This window comes from Ipomoea nil, unplaced genomic scaffold, assembly GCF_001879475.1.
Source record: "Ipomoea nil cultivar Tokyo-kokei standard unplaced genomic scaffold, Asagao_1.1 scaffold0103, whole genome shotgun sequence".
Taxonomy (NCBI): Eukaryota; Viridiplantae; Streptophyta; class Magnoliopsida; order Solanales; family Convolvulaceae; genus Ipomoea; species Ipomoea nil.
Genome location: NW_017616531.1, coordinates 222,699 through 237,120, shown reverse-complemented (window position 1 = coordinate 237,120; position 14,422 = coordinate 222,699). Strand labels below are relative to the sequence as shown.

The window sequence follows — 14,422 nt, the reverse complement described above, 5'->3', positions numbered from 1 at the left end:
AATAATAATAATAATAATAATAATAATAATAATTGTTTTAAAAAAAAATTTAGCCAATCATATTAACTACTCGGGGGATTTATTAACAAAACGAGTATTCAAATCATACAACAAATTGAAGTAGGAAACTATCTCGCAATGTCCTGGTTTGGCAATCAGCAGTTAGCTCTTCAATATTAGTATATATTTAATATTTTATGCCCACATTTTTATTTGCTCTCCCTTACGTCCCGTATTTGGTTTCAACCATACCTATACAATTATTTTATTGACAATTATAATCAATATTGACTATATTATCTTGCATTTGTAAACTTAGGAGGGTGTATTCAATCATGACTTTTGTAGAGTTTTAAATACTTTTAAAATTATAGATTTTAATAAATTTTAATTGACTTTCATAGAGTCATTCAAAACTTTTTAAAATTTTATAATACTCTATAAAAGTCTATATAAAAAATATTCATAGGCTTTTATCAACTTTTTATTTTAAAAAGTCTACAAAAGTCATTGAAATTCTAAATTGAATACATCCTTACAAACTTACAATGATTTTAATTCTAACATTTATATAATTTTCTTACATTTATAATATATCATAAAAGTTTCTTATTATATAGTTTTCACCTACATCAACATTCTCAACATTATTATTTTTATCCATAGTATGTTGAGACTTATATGCTAATTACTTATATATATATTATTAATAATCAAAAAAAATTATTTCATTAGAAATTCATAAAAATATTGAATAATAAAATTTATAATAAAAGAATTGATCAAATAAAATATTTATAAATATAATTACAAGTTGCATAAAATAAAATAAAAATAAAAATAATATATATATATATATATATATATATATATATATATATATATATATATATATATATATATATATATATATATATATATTACGAATATAAACATAAAAAGAATAAAAATCAAAATATATAAGTATTTATATGAATATTATTAAACATATACTAAAATTTGATGATGAAAAAGTTGCTTTATTCATGTATTTAGGGAGAATTAGAGAAAATTAGGGATAAAAAATTCATAGAAAAAATAAAAATCAATATAAACAAGCAATAATGAAGTAAAAATAATATTATTTGAAATTTTTAGAGGAAGATTGTAAAGTTTAGGAGGGAGAGAAAAATTGGTAGAGTTTAGGTATGAGGAAAATATAGGATAATGAAGAAAAAATAATTTTATTAAATTTAGATAGGTTTATAAAGTTTAAATATGGAGAAAAAATAGAGAGAGAAAACATTCAAAGTTTTTAGAAAGAAAATTTTGAAATCTTGGGGTTGATGGTTGGATTTCAACTATTTATATTTGAGAAGGAAAAGTCTACAAAAGTCTTAAAATTAAAAAGTCTACAAAAGTTCATAACATTTTGAATACCACATGACTTTTAAAGACTCTCTAAAAGTCTTAATCGAATACCACACGAATTTTAAAGACACTTTAAAAGTCTTGATTGAATATCGCCTGACTTTTAAAGACTCTAAAAGTTTGAATTGAATACCCCTAAACTTTTAAAGTTCATAAAAGTCTTTAAAACTCTATGAAAGTCATGATTGAATACACCCCCTTTAGAATTGCCTATTTAAATATGTCAATTTAACATTCAATTATCTATGCATGAACAATTCTAATATAATCTTGCTCTTCAATTATCTAGCGTTATTACAAAGTTGCAAACATTTATTTTAGTGACAATATAATTATTATCAATCTCTAATATATTATCTTGCATTCATATACTTTAAATTACTATTTAAATAAACAAATCCAACATTCAATTACCTATCCATGAACATCTCATATATAATCTTGCATTTATATACTTTGAAGTAGTTATTTAAAATTAAATATTGGGCATTATCTCATTCGCGCGATGCGCGTGGAAAAACTAATATTAACTATACAGATGGATGATTTTTCATCTTGTCAACAAAATACTCCAAGTGAGTCAACTGATGTTTGGTTATTAGTACTTAGTAGTGTGTTTAAACTTTGGATTGCTATTTTGTTATATAATGTTTAGAGTTTGAATTTTAACTATGTGAATATGTATATATTGTTTGGTACTATGTTTGGAAAATTAGGAAATGTTAAAAATTGGGGTTCTTAAACCAAACCGAACTAATGTTAAACTGAATGGTATCATTTTTTTAAAACTTAAATACTGAAACCGAAAAAAATCGAATTGAATCTCGAAACTCTACCCCTAGTGTACTACTTAATGGGAGAGTATTGTAATGATGTTGCATATATCAAGTTTGATTTTCACACTGCATGCAAATTGTAATATATACACTAAAAAGAAGGGGGGAATTCTAGAACATTATTGACAGGATAATAGGGCTGGCACCCAACCCGGATCATAAGTGGGCATCTGACCCGACGCCATATTTGACCCGGCACCACATGAAAACCCAACGGACAGAACTCCAACGGGCAGAATTCTAACAGGTGTCACCTTTATTGCCATTGAAGCCACCATTGATGAGAGAGAATTAAAGTCTTGGCTCCCCATTGATGTCCCATGTTGTTACCGTTGGCACCTTAACATAAATAGAACTCCCCTCAGCTAGCAAGGGGGAGGACATACACTGTATTTTCGATACTGAGACAAAAGCAATACGACTATTGTTACTCTCTTATAGCGTTATTATAGTATTATTATTACTGGTAACATTATTACCGTCATTGGTGCTTTCATTGAGAGCCTGAGTCCAACACTCAAGCAAGCGACGACACACACAACTCACTCCTCTTTCAACAGCAAACTTGAAAGAATGGTGTCCCGCAGCTCCCACGGTTCTCGCAACGTCAACAATGGCAATGCCTCAGGTGACCTCCGGGACCAACTCACCAACAATCGCGGAGGGGACCTCCGAGAACAGCTCAACAACGGGGGGCCCGGGGACCTTCGAGACCAACTCAACAATGGAGGAGACCTTCGAGACCAACTCAACAATGGAGGGGACCTTCGAGACCAACTCAACAATGGAGGGGCGAACCAAGTCGTGAACCTCTAGGCGACCATTCAGTAAGCAGTGACGGCGGCGCTAAACCAAGTGGCGGTGGGACTGCAAGGCCAAGTGCCCCCGCCGCGGCCCCAGGAAGTAGGGGTAGAGACCCAAAGAAGTGGACCGGTCAGACGACAACCAGGCCCTTCCCAATCTGCACCAGAACGATTGGGACAGAGGGCCCCCGTGCGACAAAGATTAGGATCACGAGCCGAGGGGTCCTCTACCAGAGACCCACGCCAACACGAAAACAGAGAAGCCGAGAGATCACCCACAGAGGAGGTGGGCATGTCTCGGGAGCCGACCCCACGCCGACACGTTGATGAGTCGGCCCTACGTCGACACTTGGAGGAGCAACGCGTTGATGAGCCGGCTCCGCGTCGGCACTCGGCGGAGGAGCGACGCGCTGATGAGCGGGTTCCACACCGATACTTGGATGGACGGAACGTTGAGGAACCGGCTCCGCGTCGACACTCAGATAGACGGCACGTAGATGAACTAGCTCCACGCCGACACATGGAGGAGCGGCAGCCGGCCCCGCACCGACACCCTGCCGAGTCAGCCCTGGTCGAGAGGCTGCAGAGAAGAATCGAGGAGTTAGCAAGAAGGGTGGAGGCACGGGAGCAGTCGCCGGAACCCGAGGTACGGATGACAGCACCATTCTCCCCAAGCATCATGGACGTACCTTTGCCGAGGGACTTTAGGTTGCCCGCTTTCAAGGAGTACACGGGGGCCACTGACCCACGTGTCCACATGACGAGGTACAAGGCTGCTATGGTAATGATCGGGGCAGGGGACGCCATCATGTGCCGAGCGTTCTTGTCCACCCTGGATGGAGCGGCCCAAGACTGGTTCAACACCATCCCAGATGGGTCGATCCAAAACTTTGGAGAGTTGTCCAAGAGCTTCCTAACATACTTCTCCGGTAGCATATAGCGTAAGAAACCCTTCTCTCACCTCTGTGTAGTGAAGCAAGATAGAGGCGAGAGCCTCAAAAACTTCCTGATCAAATGGAAAAAGGAAGTCAATAATGTCTACGACTTCGACTCCAAGGCGGCGATCCCGATATTTATCCATGCCTTAAGATTAGGGTATTTCCATAAGAAGCTGAACGCCTACCACCCCCGCTCTTACGAAGATCTGATGAGGACAACTAGCCGCTATGCCGAAGCAGAGGACGTCGACAGGAAGAAGAAGGACGAAGAGGATGGTAAGAAAGGTGGGAAGCCTGGGAAAGCTGGTCCGCCCAGCCAGGCACCACTCTCGAACCACCCGACCGTAGGGAAAGGCCGAGACCACGAACGACCTCGCCTGGTCCCCTTGCGTAATTTAACTCATCATACCCATCCCGTCAGTGTCATTCTAAAGCAAGCTGAGGAGATGGGAATGGTAGAATTCCCCGAGGAGTGCATGAAGGTCTCCCCAAAGGCAGACCAAACAAAGTACTGCAGGTTTCATAAGCAAGGCGGCCACGATACGGATGAGTGTCACGTTTTGAAGAGACAAATAGAAGAACTCATCCAGCAGTGCTACTTCCGACATTTTCGTCAAGCGATCCAAGCAGCAGAAACACAATCCACCAAAAAATGTCTGGAGGAATGAGGATGGCACCGAGCCGTTCACCTTGAACGCCAAAAAAAGAGAACACGACCAAATATCTGAGCAGAATGATAGCGAGAAAGAAACCGAGGTGGCGCCCAGACGACAAAAGAAGCACACCATACACTTTATCTATGGTGGACCCGCAGGGGGCGACACGCCCGCGGAAAGAAAGAAGTGGAGCCGACAGGTATACGTGGGAGAAGTGGCGAGTCTTCCCAGAGAAAAGAAACATAGACAGGAGGCCATCACCTTCTCTGATGATGATCTCCCAGAGGGCCCGTTACCCCATTGTGACGCCCTGGTGATTGAGATGGACGTCAACGATGTCATCGTCTGCCGCATCTTAGTCGACACGGGAAGCTCAGTCAATGTGATGTATTACGATGCCTTCACCAAGCTAGGGGTACCTAGGAACCAGCTCAAAGAAGTACGTACCCCACTCTCTGGATTTACGGGTGATTCAGTGGAGACGGAGGGGTCAGTGGTCTTACTAGTGGAGATAGGCACGAGCCCTAACATTCGCAAACTCGACGTGGAATTCATCGTGGTAAGACTCACTTGTGCGCACAACATCATTTTGGGGAGGCCGGCACTCGAGGACCTCAAGGCCATAGTGTCGGTGGAACACTTGTGTATGAAGTTCCCTACTCCGAATGGGATATGGGTCGTCAGAGGAGATCAGCGAGCAGCCCGCAGTTGTTACGTAAAAGCATGCAGAAAGATTGGCGGAAAAAGTCTACAAGCCCACACCATCTGCAAGGATGATCAATCGGGTAGGGAACTCAGAACATTTTATTAGATATTATCATTAATAATTTGTAATCGTGGTCCGCCTAGACCTGTAAACAGTATTTAGTAATCATGGTCCGCCCAGGTTACTTCGCTCAAAAAAAAGGTTCTCAAAACCACCTTCGATCAACCACGGCTGTCACTACAATCTTTAAAAAAAAAAATCAAATGGCTGAGGCGACGCCTCGGCCAAGTGGCTGAGGCGATGCCTCGGCCAAGTGGTTGAGGCGACGCCTCGGCCGTGGCCGAAGCGCAGTGCCTCGGCCACAGGGCGAGACACTCGCCTCGCTCAGGCTGAGGCGGCGCCCCAACTCGAAGCCGGCCCACGCCGCAAAAAAAAAAAACAAAAAACAAAAAGAACAAAAAAAACAAAATCAAATCAAAATCGCATATCCTAAATCACTCAGGTTTCTGCGCAGTCTCAAAATAGATTCAGCCTTACTCCCAAGTCAACTCAAACACATCCGTAGACTCAGGAGTATGGGGGACTGGGACTGGTGACAGGATAATAGGGCTGGCACCCAACCCGGATCATAAGTGGGCATCTGACCCGGCGCCATATTTGACCCGGCACCACATGAAAACCCAACGGACAGAACTCCAACGGACAGAATTCTAACAGGTGTCACCTTTATTGCCATTGAAGCCACCATTGATGAGAGAGAATTAAAGGCTTGGCTCCCCATTGATGTCCCATGTTGTTACCGTTGGCACCTTAGCATAAATAGAACTCCCCTCAGCTAGCAAGGGGGAGGACATACACTGTATTTTCGATACTGAGACAAAAGCAATACGACTATTGTTACTCTCTTATAGCGTTATTATAGTATTATTATTACCGGTAACATTATTACCGTAAATTATATGTTATCTGCAATGTGGAAAAAAGGTCTTATTTGTTCGTAATTAAAATGAGATGATATGCACAATGTACGCTATTATTGTACAGCATATAGGTAGGTTTGTTGAATAGCTTGAGGTTTTTTTTTTTTTCATTGTATTCTTGTTTCTTTTTGTGAGAAGTTATGAAAATTGCTTATATTTTAGTGAATGGATCCATCTCTCCACCAAGAGATCATTCATTCACTTTGCCTTTGTATTTTTGGGGTGAGGGGTGAGGGGTGAGGGGTGGGGGTGGGGTGAGAGCTTTGAGTTCATGAAAACGAGAGAAAACAGAGAGATAAAGATATGATGGACCTCTTTTTTTTTTTTTTTTTTTTTTTTTGAAAAGGACCTCTCATTTCTTGTTCTCTTCCTCACTTTGTTTACTTCTTTCTCTCTCTCTCTCTTACAGTGAAGGAGTCTAATGTTTTCTATGATTTCTTTGGGGAAAAAATAATAACAACAAATCTATGTGTATCACGAGGATGAAAAAGGGAAAATTGTAAAAAGAAAAAAGATAAGAATAAAGATAATAATAACAACAACAACAACAATGATGGACAATTTTTATTTATAATGTCCTCGCAAGTGCACGAATCATTGTATCAATAGCGTGCAAAGGCAAGGGTCGATCTCACAGGGAATTGTACGATGCAATTTAATAAACTTAAACTTAAGAATTAATTGAATTGATAATGTAAAGTACTGAATCAAATGCCAAAGATAACAAAACTCAGGAAGTTAAAGCAATAAAATTAAATCAGACAACAGAATAACAAATGGATTAAATTAAAGGACGATCAATATGGATAAAACTAAATAGAAACGTAGTGAAAAATAAGATAAGAAAGATAATAAATTACCATGAATACGAAGCGAAACAATAATGGAATAAAAGCTAGGAACATGAATTAATTAGCCAAAACATTATAATCAATAATAAATGAACAATTAAACTAAAACTGAGCATTAATCAATGTTATCAAGCTTTGTAATAATGTAATTAAATCTAGGCTCCACCGTAGCAATACTTTAACAAGAAAACAATTTGAGTTTTAAGGAGTTGCCACTAACAATAATTGAACGATTAGAAATTAAGGAATTAACTTGAAAAGAACCATGAAGAAAGTTGCTGCCGAATTAAGTCTTGAGGAAATGATTTTGAAAATAACTTTGCATTAATAATGATTAGATATTCATAATCAAAGGAGCAAACATACTTACTAGTCAAACACAATTCGAACCAGAACTTTAACACTCAAATGAAAGCTTAATACAGTAACACATTAAGAGAATTAAAAACTATCAAAGAGATTTGTACGCTGAACAAATTAAGCTGCGCCAAAGGGATTGTTGCTGAACAAATTAATTCGCAGGAGCTTTGTGCCGACCGGAAATACTGATCTGCCGCCAACCAAGAAATTGAAGATGCCGATCGGGAAGTTGAAACGGTTGCCGCCTCCGGAATTGGTCCGGAGTGAATCGATCCATCTTTCCTCCTTCTATCGCTCTCTTTTTATACTGCCTCAGACTCAACCTGTTCCGCACTTCTCCCCTGCGACTCGCTCGGATATTGGCGATTCTTCCGGGTCTGTTGAATCGCGTTAGTAGTCGGCCGTGTGCCTCTTCCTCCAAAGCTTAGCTGTTCTCCTACGATGCGATCGCCATGGCAGATCTCCTTTCTGGCCTCATCATATCGTTATTGACTCATAAATATAGGAAATTATTTTTTATTAAAAAGTAAAAACTAAAAGAGTTATTAGTCGTTCAGAACTTTAAATAAAGAGTTAATTCCAGCAATAGTCCTCCGACTATTGTGATTTTTCAAAATTGGTCCTCGTCTTTTAATTTGGACAAAATAAACCCTTGACTATCAGATTTGTTCCACCATTGGTCCTTCTGTTAACCATCAGTTAAATAGGTGTTAAATGAAGGGCTAAAAGGGTAACTTCCTCTGTCCAATCGCCATTCTGCAATTCTGCCTGCCAACACCACAGAAGATCATAACCTTTAAATTTAGCTTCATCTTCTCTTCCAACCCACAACGAAATTAAAGCTTCCCTAATCCGCCATGTCTCCCAACTGCCTAAACCGGGCCACCATCAAGAAGCTAATCCTATCGACAATCTTTGTCCGACAAAGTGGACACTTGGCACAGGCAAGGGAACAGAACTTGCACACTGCAAATATTATTACAAGACATATTTACATGAATCAAAATGGCTTAACTATGAATACCACAAGAAAGAAAAGAAAATAAATTAAAATCTAGAGACAAGTTACAGCAAAAATGACGGCAAGGAAGAAGCATTGCTGTTGTAGGAGATTCAAAACACACTTTGCACACATGTGAATCTGCATCCCCATTACCCAAATACTTGTGTCCCTTTTCCTTCATCTCTTGCATTCTAGCCTAAAGGGATTTACATAAATAAAAGAAGAGCATCGTGATATATTATTATCCTTTTGTATGTCAGAAACAAATGAACAAACAAGCAGAGAGATGGTGTGGAAAGCAGCGAGATAGTGTCACTGATTGTCTCAATCCGAAGTAGTACGAATTCAAATAAGCTTTGAGAATTCATGGAAATCTATCTTCCCATCGCCATTTTCATCGAACACTCTGATCATATCTTCGCACCTCTGCACCTCTGACCCTTCCTTCATTCCCAGAAGGCACTGAACTCTCTGCAGCTCCCTCTCATCAATAAACCCATCTCTGTTCTCATCAAACACATCGAAAGCATGCACCTTTGACCTTGTCATCTATGGCGACAGGTCTTCCGAGTCGAACCGCTCTTGAATCTTTGCAGCTCCGGAGTGGCAAAAAATCCCCAGCCTGCCGAAAACCATCTCCACTTCTTCTCTGCCATCATCGATCCTCTTCCTTGTAGACGGCTCAAAATCATGAATTTTTTTCTGGGTCTCCTGGTTCGATTCCATGGCCGCTAGTATAAATCTGAAAGCTTTTCTCCCCCACTCGAAGACTATGGAGAGCATGATGAAAACGACCAGACCATGGATTGGGAGAGGGATTGGAACTGTAGACAAAGAAGTTAAAGATAGCTTCTTGATAGTGGCCCGATTTAGTTAGCTGGAATACATGACAGATTAGTGGAGCTTTAATTTCGCTATGGGTTGGAACTTGGAAGAGAAGATGAAGCTAAATTCGAAGGTTATGATCTTCTGTGGTGTTGGCAGGCAGAATTGCAAAATGACGATTGGACAGAGGAAATTACCCTTTTTAGCCCTTCATTTAACACCTATTTAACTGACGGTTAACGGAAGGACCAATGGTGGAACAAATCTGATAGTCAAGGGTTTATTTTGTCCAAATTAAAAGACAAGGACCAATTTTGGAAAATCACAATAGTTGAAGGACCATTGCTTGAATTAACTCTTTAAATAAACATAACTTAATAATAAAGATAAAGCAAAACTAGTTATAACAATACTTACAAAAAACTACAAATTATTAACTAATTAAACTAAACTAACTGTAATAAAAATACCAAAAGCCCAAACTAAATTAATTATTAAAATAAATAAAAGAATATACAAAATTAACTAAAATTGTAAATAAATTATAAAAAGAATTTGCATAAATTAACAATAAAAATAACGTTTATCAAACAACAACAACAACAACAACAACAACAATAATAATAATAATAATAATAATAATACAAAAACTTGTGTGAGGTCGTCTCACGGCTCTCAATTCGTGAGACGGGTCAAATATTTGATTAATGAGGTCAAAATTCGATTCATTAATCAAATATCCGATCCGTCTCACGAATTGAGACCCATGAAATGTTCTAACACAAGTGTTATCCTAATAATAATAATAATAATAATAATAATAATAATAATAATAATACTGCTGCTGCTACTACGGCAAATTAGAGTAGTTGTCCAATGTACACAATTATCAAAGAGGTAATTATTTTATAAGTAATGTTTCACTTGAACTTTTGGTGGAGCTTCATCCAATGTCCCATGTGGGAAAATAAGGTACCATCAACTAGAAACCAACTAGCACATTCAAATTAATATTCTGCAACTCATAAGTTGAAGACAACAGCAAAATCATAAAATATTGAGACAAATTACTAAGGCATGAGGGAAGACTATAACATGCAATTCAGTTGTAGATTGTTTATCTTTTTTCTTCAACAAGGAGCTATAAGTCTGAAAATCCAAGAAACACTCAAGACCTTTTCTAATATTCCACCAGTTGTATAAAACTGCAATACCCACCGAGGAATTATTACTTAGTTTTCTTGATTTTTCAGCTATGCTCTCATTTATGTTTCTTTTCCCCTCCCCCCTCTTCTAGAAGAACACTACTTGATGATACTCAAGAGATAGAGAGACTGAATAAATATTTGTAAAGGAATGGGAAATTTGAGGCTTGTGGATTTGGATTTTAAACCTGACTAGTTTTCTCAATTTCTACACCCATTTATGGGAAAATTGATTTTCTTTTTTCAACACAATAAGCTTTCTCCTTATTATTTTACACCACTAACAGAGACAAAGAATTGATTTCCATCTTTTCCTAAACAATATAATTTCGATGTTCCAAATGCAGCATTATTAATGAATACATGAGTCAAATTGAGTGATATATTGCTCATTGCCTCATTCATCAAAATAACCACGCGCATTATTGCTCCAGAAAAAAAGATTGGTAAACAAATCTTAAAGTCTATGATACTTGAGCCCTTTACTATTGTCACCTATCCATGATGTCTACCTCACATATTAAATGGTCATATGGTCATACTTACACAAAATATTTGGGAATGCATATATTGATCTATATGGGGGCGCATAACCACTTCTACCAAGGTATCAATCAGCAGTAACGTTAGTTCAAGCTCCTATCTAATTATTATTGATGTGCTTTGTTGTGTCTCTCTCAGTTATTTTTCACTAGAGAGACTTTAGGATTATATTTTTCATAAGATTAGACGCCTAAAGTCTCGCTCGGACACAATGACTAATTTCCTGGCTGATTCTTGGGAGAGAGGCACTCAAACACCGTGACTAATTTCCTGACTGATTCTTGGTAAATAGATGCTCAAACATAGTGACTAATCCCTGACTGATTCTTGGTAAACAGGAACTCGGACGTCCTGACTAATCCCTTAGCTGATTCTTGGTAGACAGGCGCTCGGACATCCAGACTAATCCCCTAGCTGATTCTTGGTAGACAGGCGCTTGAGAAACTCGTAGGTTGTGATCATGGTGGTAGTAGACATGGACATGGAAGCCCACCTTGTCAAAGTTACAAAGGAGTAACGGTCATAACGAGACACAAGCAAGGACTCCATTGTAAATCTTCTTCTTGATTCCGTTGTAACGGGCTTTTACCGCCATCGTGCATGTATATATACTCCATGTTATTTATTCTTGCAAGTTGAATGAAACAGTTTTCCCTTCCATACTCTCTTCGCATATCCCTTCAGTAACTCTCAACCACGTTTTCCGTCATGGTATCAGAGCCGCCGCGGATCAGCTACTCGCCGCGGTCATCGGCTCAGACGAATTAAATCAAGGAGTTCATCCGATGCAGCAACCTCCGCTCCAAACATCATCTCCGGTTGAGCAACAGAGAGTTCATGCTTCGCAGAGAAGCAACGGCTTTGATGATATTGAAAATCCCCTGCACCTCAACATCAATGAAAATTCGAGTGCGGTTTTGGTCAGTCTACCGCTATCAGGCAGTGCAAATTACGGATCATGGAGTATTTCGATGCAAGTTGCTCTGGAGGTAAAAAACAAATGGAGTTTGATTGATGGGAGCTTGCTACCACCGGAAAGAACTCACGCACAGTTCCCTGCTTGGAGAAGGTGCAACTTGATGGTTTGTTCATGGATTCTTAGGTCCGTTCTACCATCGATTGCACAAAGTGTGATGCACATGGACAAGGCTGTGGACGTCTGGAATGATTTGAAGAAGCATTTCTCACAGCGTGATGCTCATAGAATTTCTTTTTTTTGCATAATGATATCAACAATTTGAGACAGGGAGACATATGTATCAACGATTATTACGCAAAATGTCGAACCCTCTAGGAGGAGATGAACTCTCTCAGACCTCTACCTGTCTGTAAATGTAACAACCCAAATTATTTTTTCCAAATTCCAATTTATAAAAATTCAAAATATAATTATTTTATTCCTTCGATGATTTATTCCATAAAATTTTGAGCCAACAGTCTATTTGAGACGAACCCGTGTTTATCCTTATCAATTATTCCTAGCCTGAATGATTTTATTTGAGCCCAAAAATATCTCTAAGCCCAAATATAGTTATCTATTTTAGTCCAAATGTTTTGATTGGGCCCAAATGATTTGATTTGGCCCAACACTTTAACCCAACCCATTTTAGAAACCCTATCTACTTAACACAATGTGCACCAGACCAGAGTAGCGGCCTATCTGGAGGGCCGCCGGCTAGAGCCCGGGCCAACCGGGCCTAGGGCACGGCCCTAGGAGAGGACCGTTGCCTAGGCCCGGCCATGTAACGGATTACATGGGGCGGCTCATGAGGAGTCCCGTCCCAGGTCCCTAAGTATTGATTTGAGAGGTTTTTGTGGAGTGGTCGGGCCCTTGTGGCTCAGCTACGTGTCGTTTCGGGCCAGGTGTCACGGGCCCTTGTGGCTCGGTACCTCAGGACCATCTCGACGCACGTTTTGACTTTGATTTCGTTGAATTTGGATTAAAAAAAATGAGCATGTTATGATGGATTTATTGAATAAATGTTTCACAGTATATATTATGAAGTTCACTGTGTATGAGAAATGCTTGGCTGTTTATTCTGATGTTATTTTTGTATTAAGTAGAGAACCATGATCACTTGAGAATATGATTTACTATGAAAGAATGACTAAAATGTGATATTTGACCAATGAGATTCGAATCATATTTTGTTGATAGAAATGTATAGAATTTGCTATGTTGCAAACAGAGTATGATATTGTATCCTTGAGAATTTTATGGATTATATACATGAATTTGGAGCATGTTGTAGAGTATTTTGCATCCCACATATATCATATTTCAAAAATGCATATACGATTTAAAACAAGTCTCCCGTTAATGGTATATCAAGTTCGATGGAGTAATTTCTTCGTTTGGTTTTGTTGAAAATCCCTCAGGTAACTGTATATACCAAAATGTGAGTGGGAGTAAAATTTGTTTTCTTGTTTTATATGTGGATGACATCTTACTTGCCACCAATGATAAGGGGATGCTTCGTGATGTGAAATAATTTCTTTCTAAGAACTTTGATATGAAGGATATGGGTGATGCCGCTTATGTTATTGGCATTAAAATTCATAGAGATAGGTCCCAGGTATACTGGGTTTATCTAAAGAAGCCTATATAAACAAAGTTTTATATTTATTAGGCTTGAGTTCATGATTGTGGTAATTTAATTACATAATCCTTTATTTTATTATTTAGTTATGGTTCATACTCGTTATGAATGTGTTTACGATGTTTGTTAGTGTTTTTGAACCATTTTAGGTCAAAATTATGAACAAGGGAAGTCCTAAGAAAAATTTAGAGTCAAAATGAATCAAAAGACATGTACACAATATTTTCGACGCGTCAAGCCAAAGGCTCGACACGTCCAAAAATTCCAAAAACTTTTATTTTCGTGAATTGAAGGTTCGACGCGCCTGAGCTCGACGCGTCGAAGTCGTGACGGCATTAAATTGCGTCGAGGGCGCTGATTTTACAAAAGAAATGCGTAGCATATTTTTCCCAAAGCCGAGGCGGTTGTGGCAAATTATGCCCTGGACCCGTGTCCACATTGAATTGTGGACACGGGCCCAAAACGACGTCGTTTTTTAAAAAAAAAAAACGCGTCATTTAGTTAAAAAAAAAAAAAAATCGCGCGCGTTTTGCCGTTAACGGCGTTATTTTTTTTTGGATTATGAATGTACAGTTATGCCGTTATGAATGTACAGTTATGCCGTTATGAATATACAGTTATGCAATTATGAAATTATGAACACAGAGCTCTAACATTATGAACTTACAATTATGAACATATATAGTGATAAAATTATGACCATGGA

General features: G+C 38.6%; 1 pseudogene; it reads right to left on the bottom strand.

Annotated features, from left to right (window-relative positions):
* Positions 1-8,480: 8,480 nt before the first annotated feature.
* Positions 8,481-9,413, bottom strand: LOC109187130 (annotated as a pseudogene).
* Between the last annotated feature and the right edge of the window lie 5,009 nt (positions 9,414-14,422).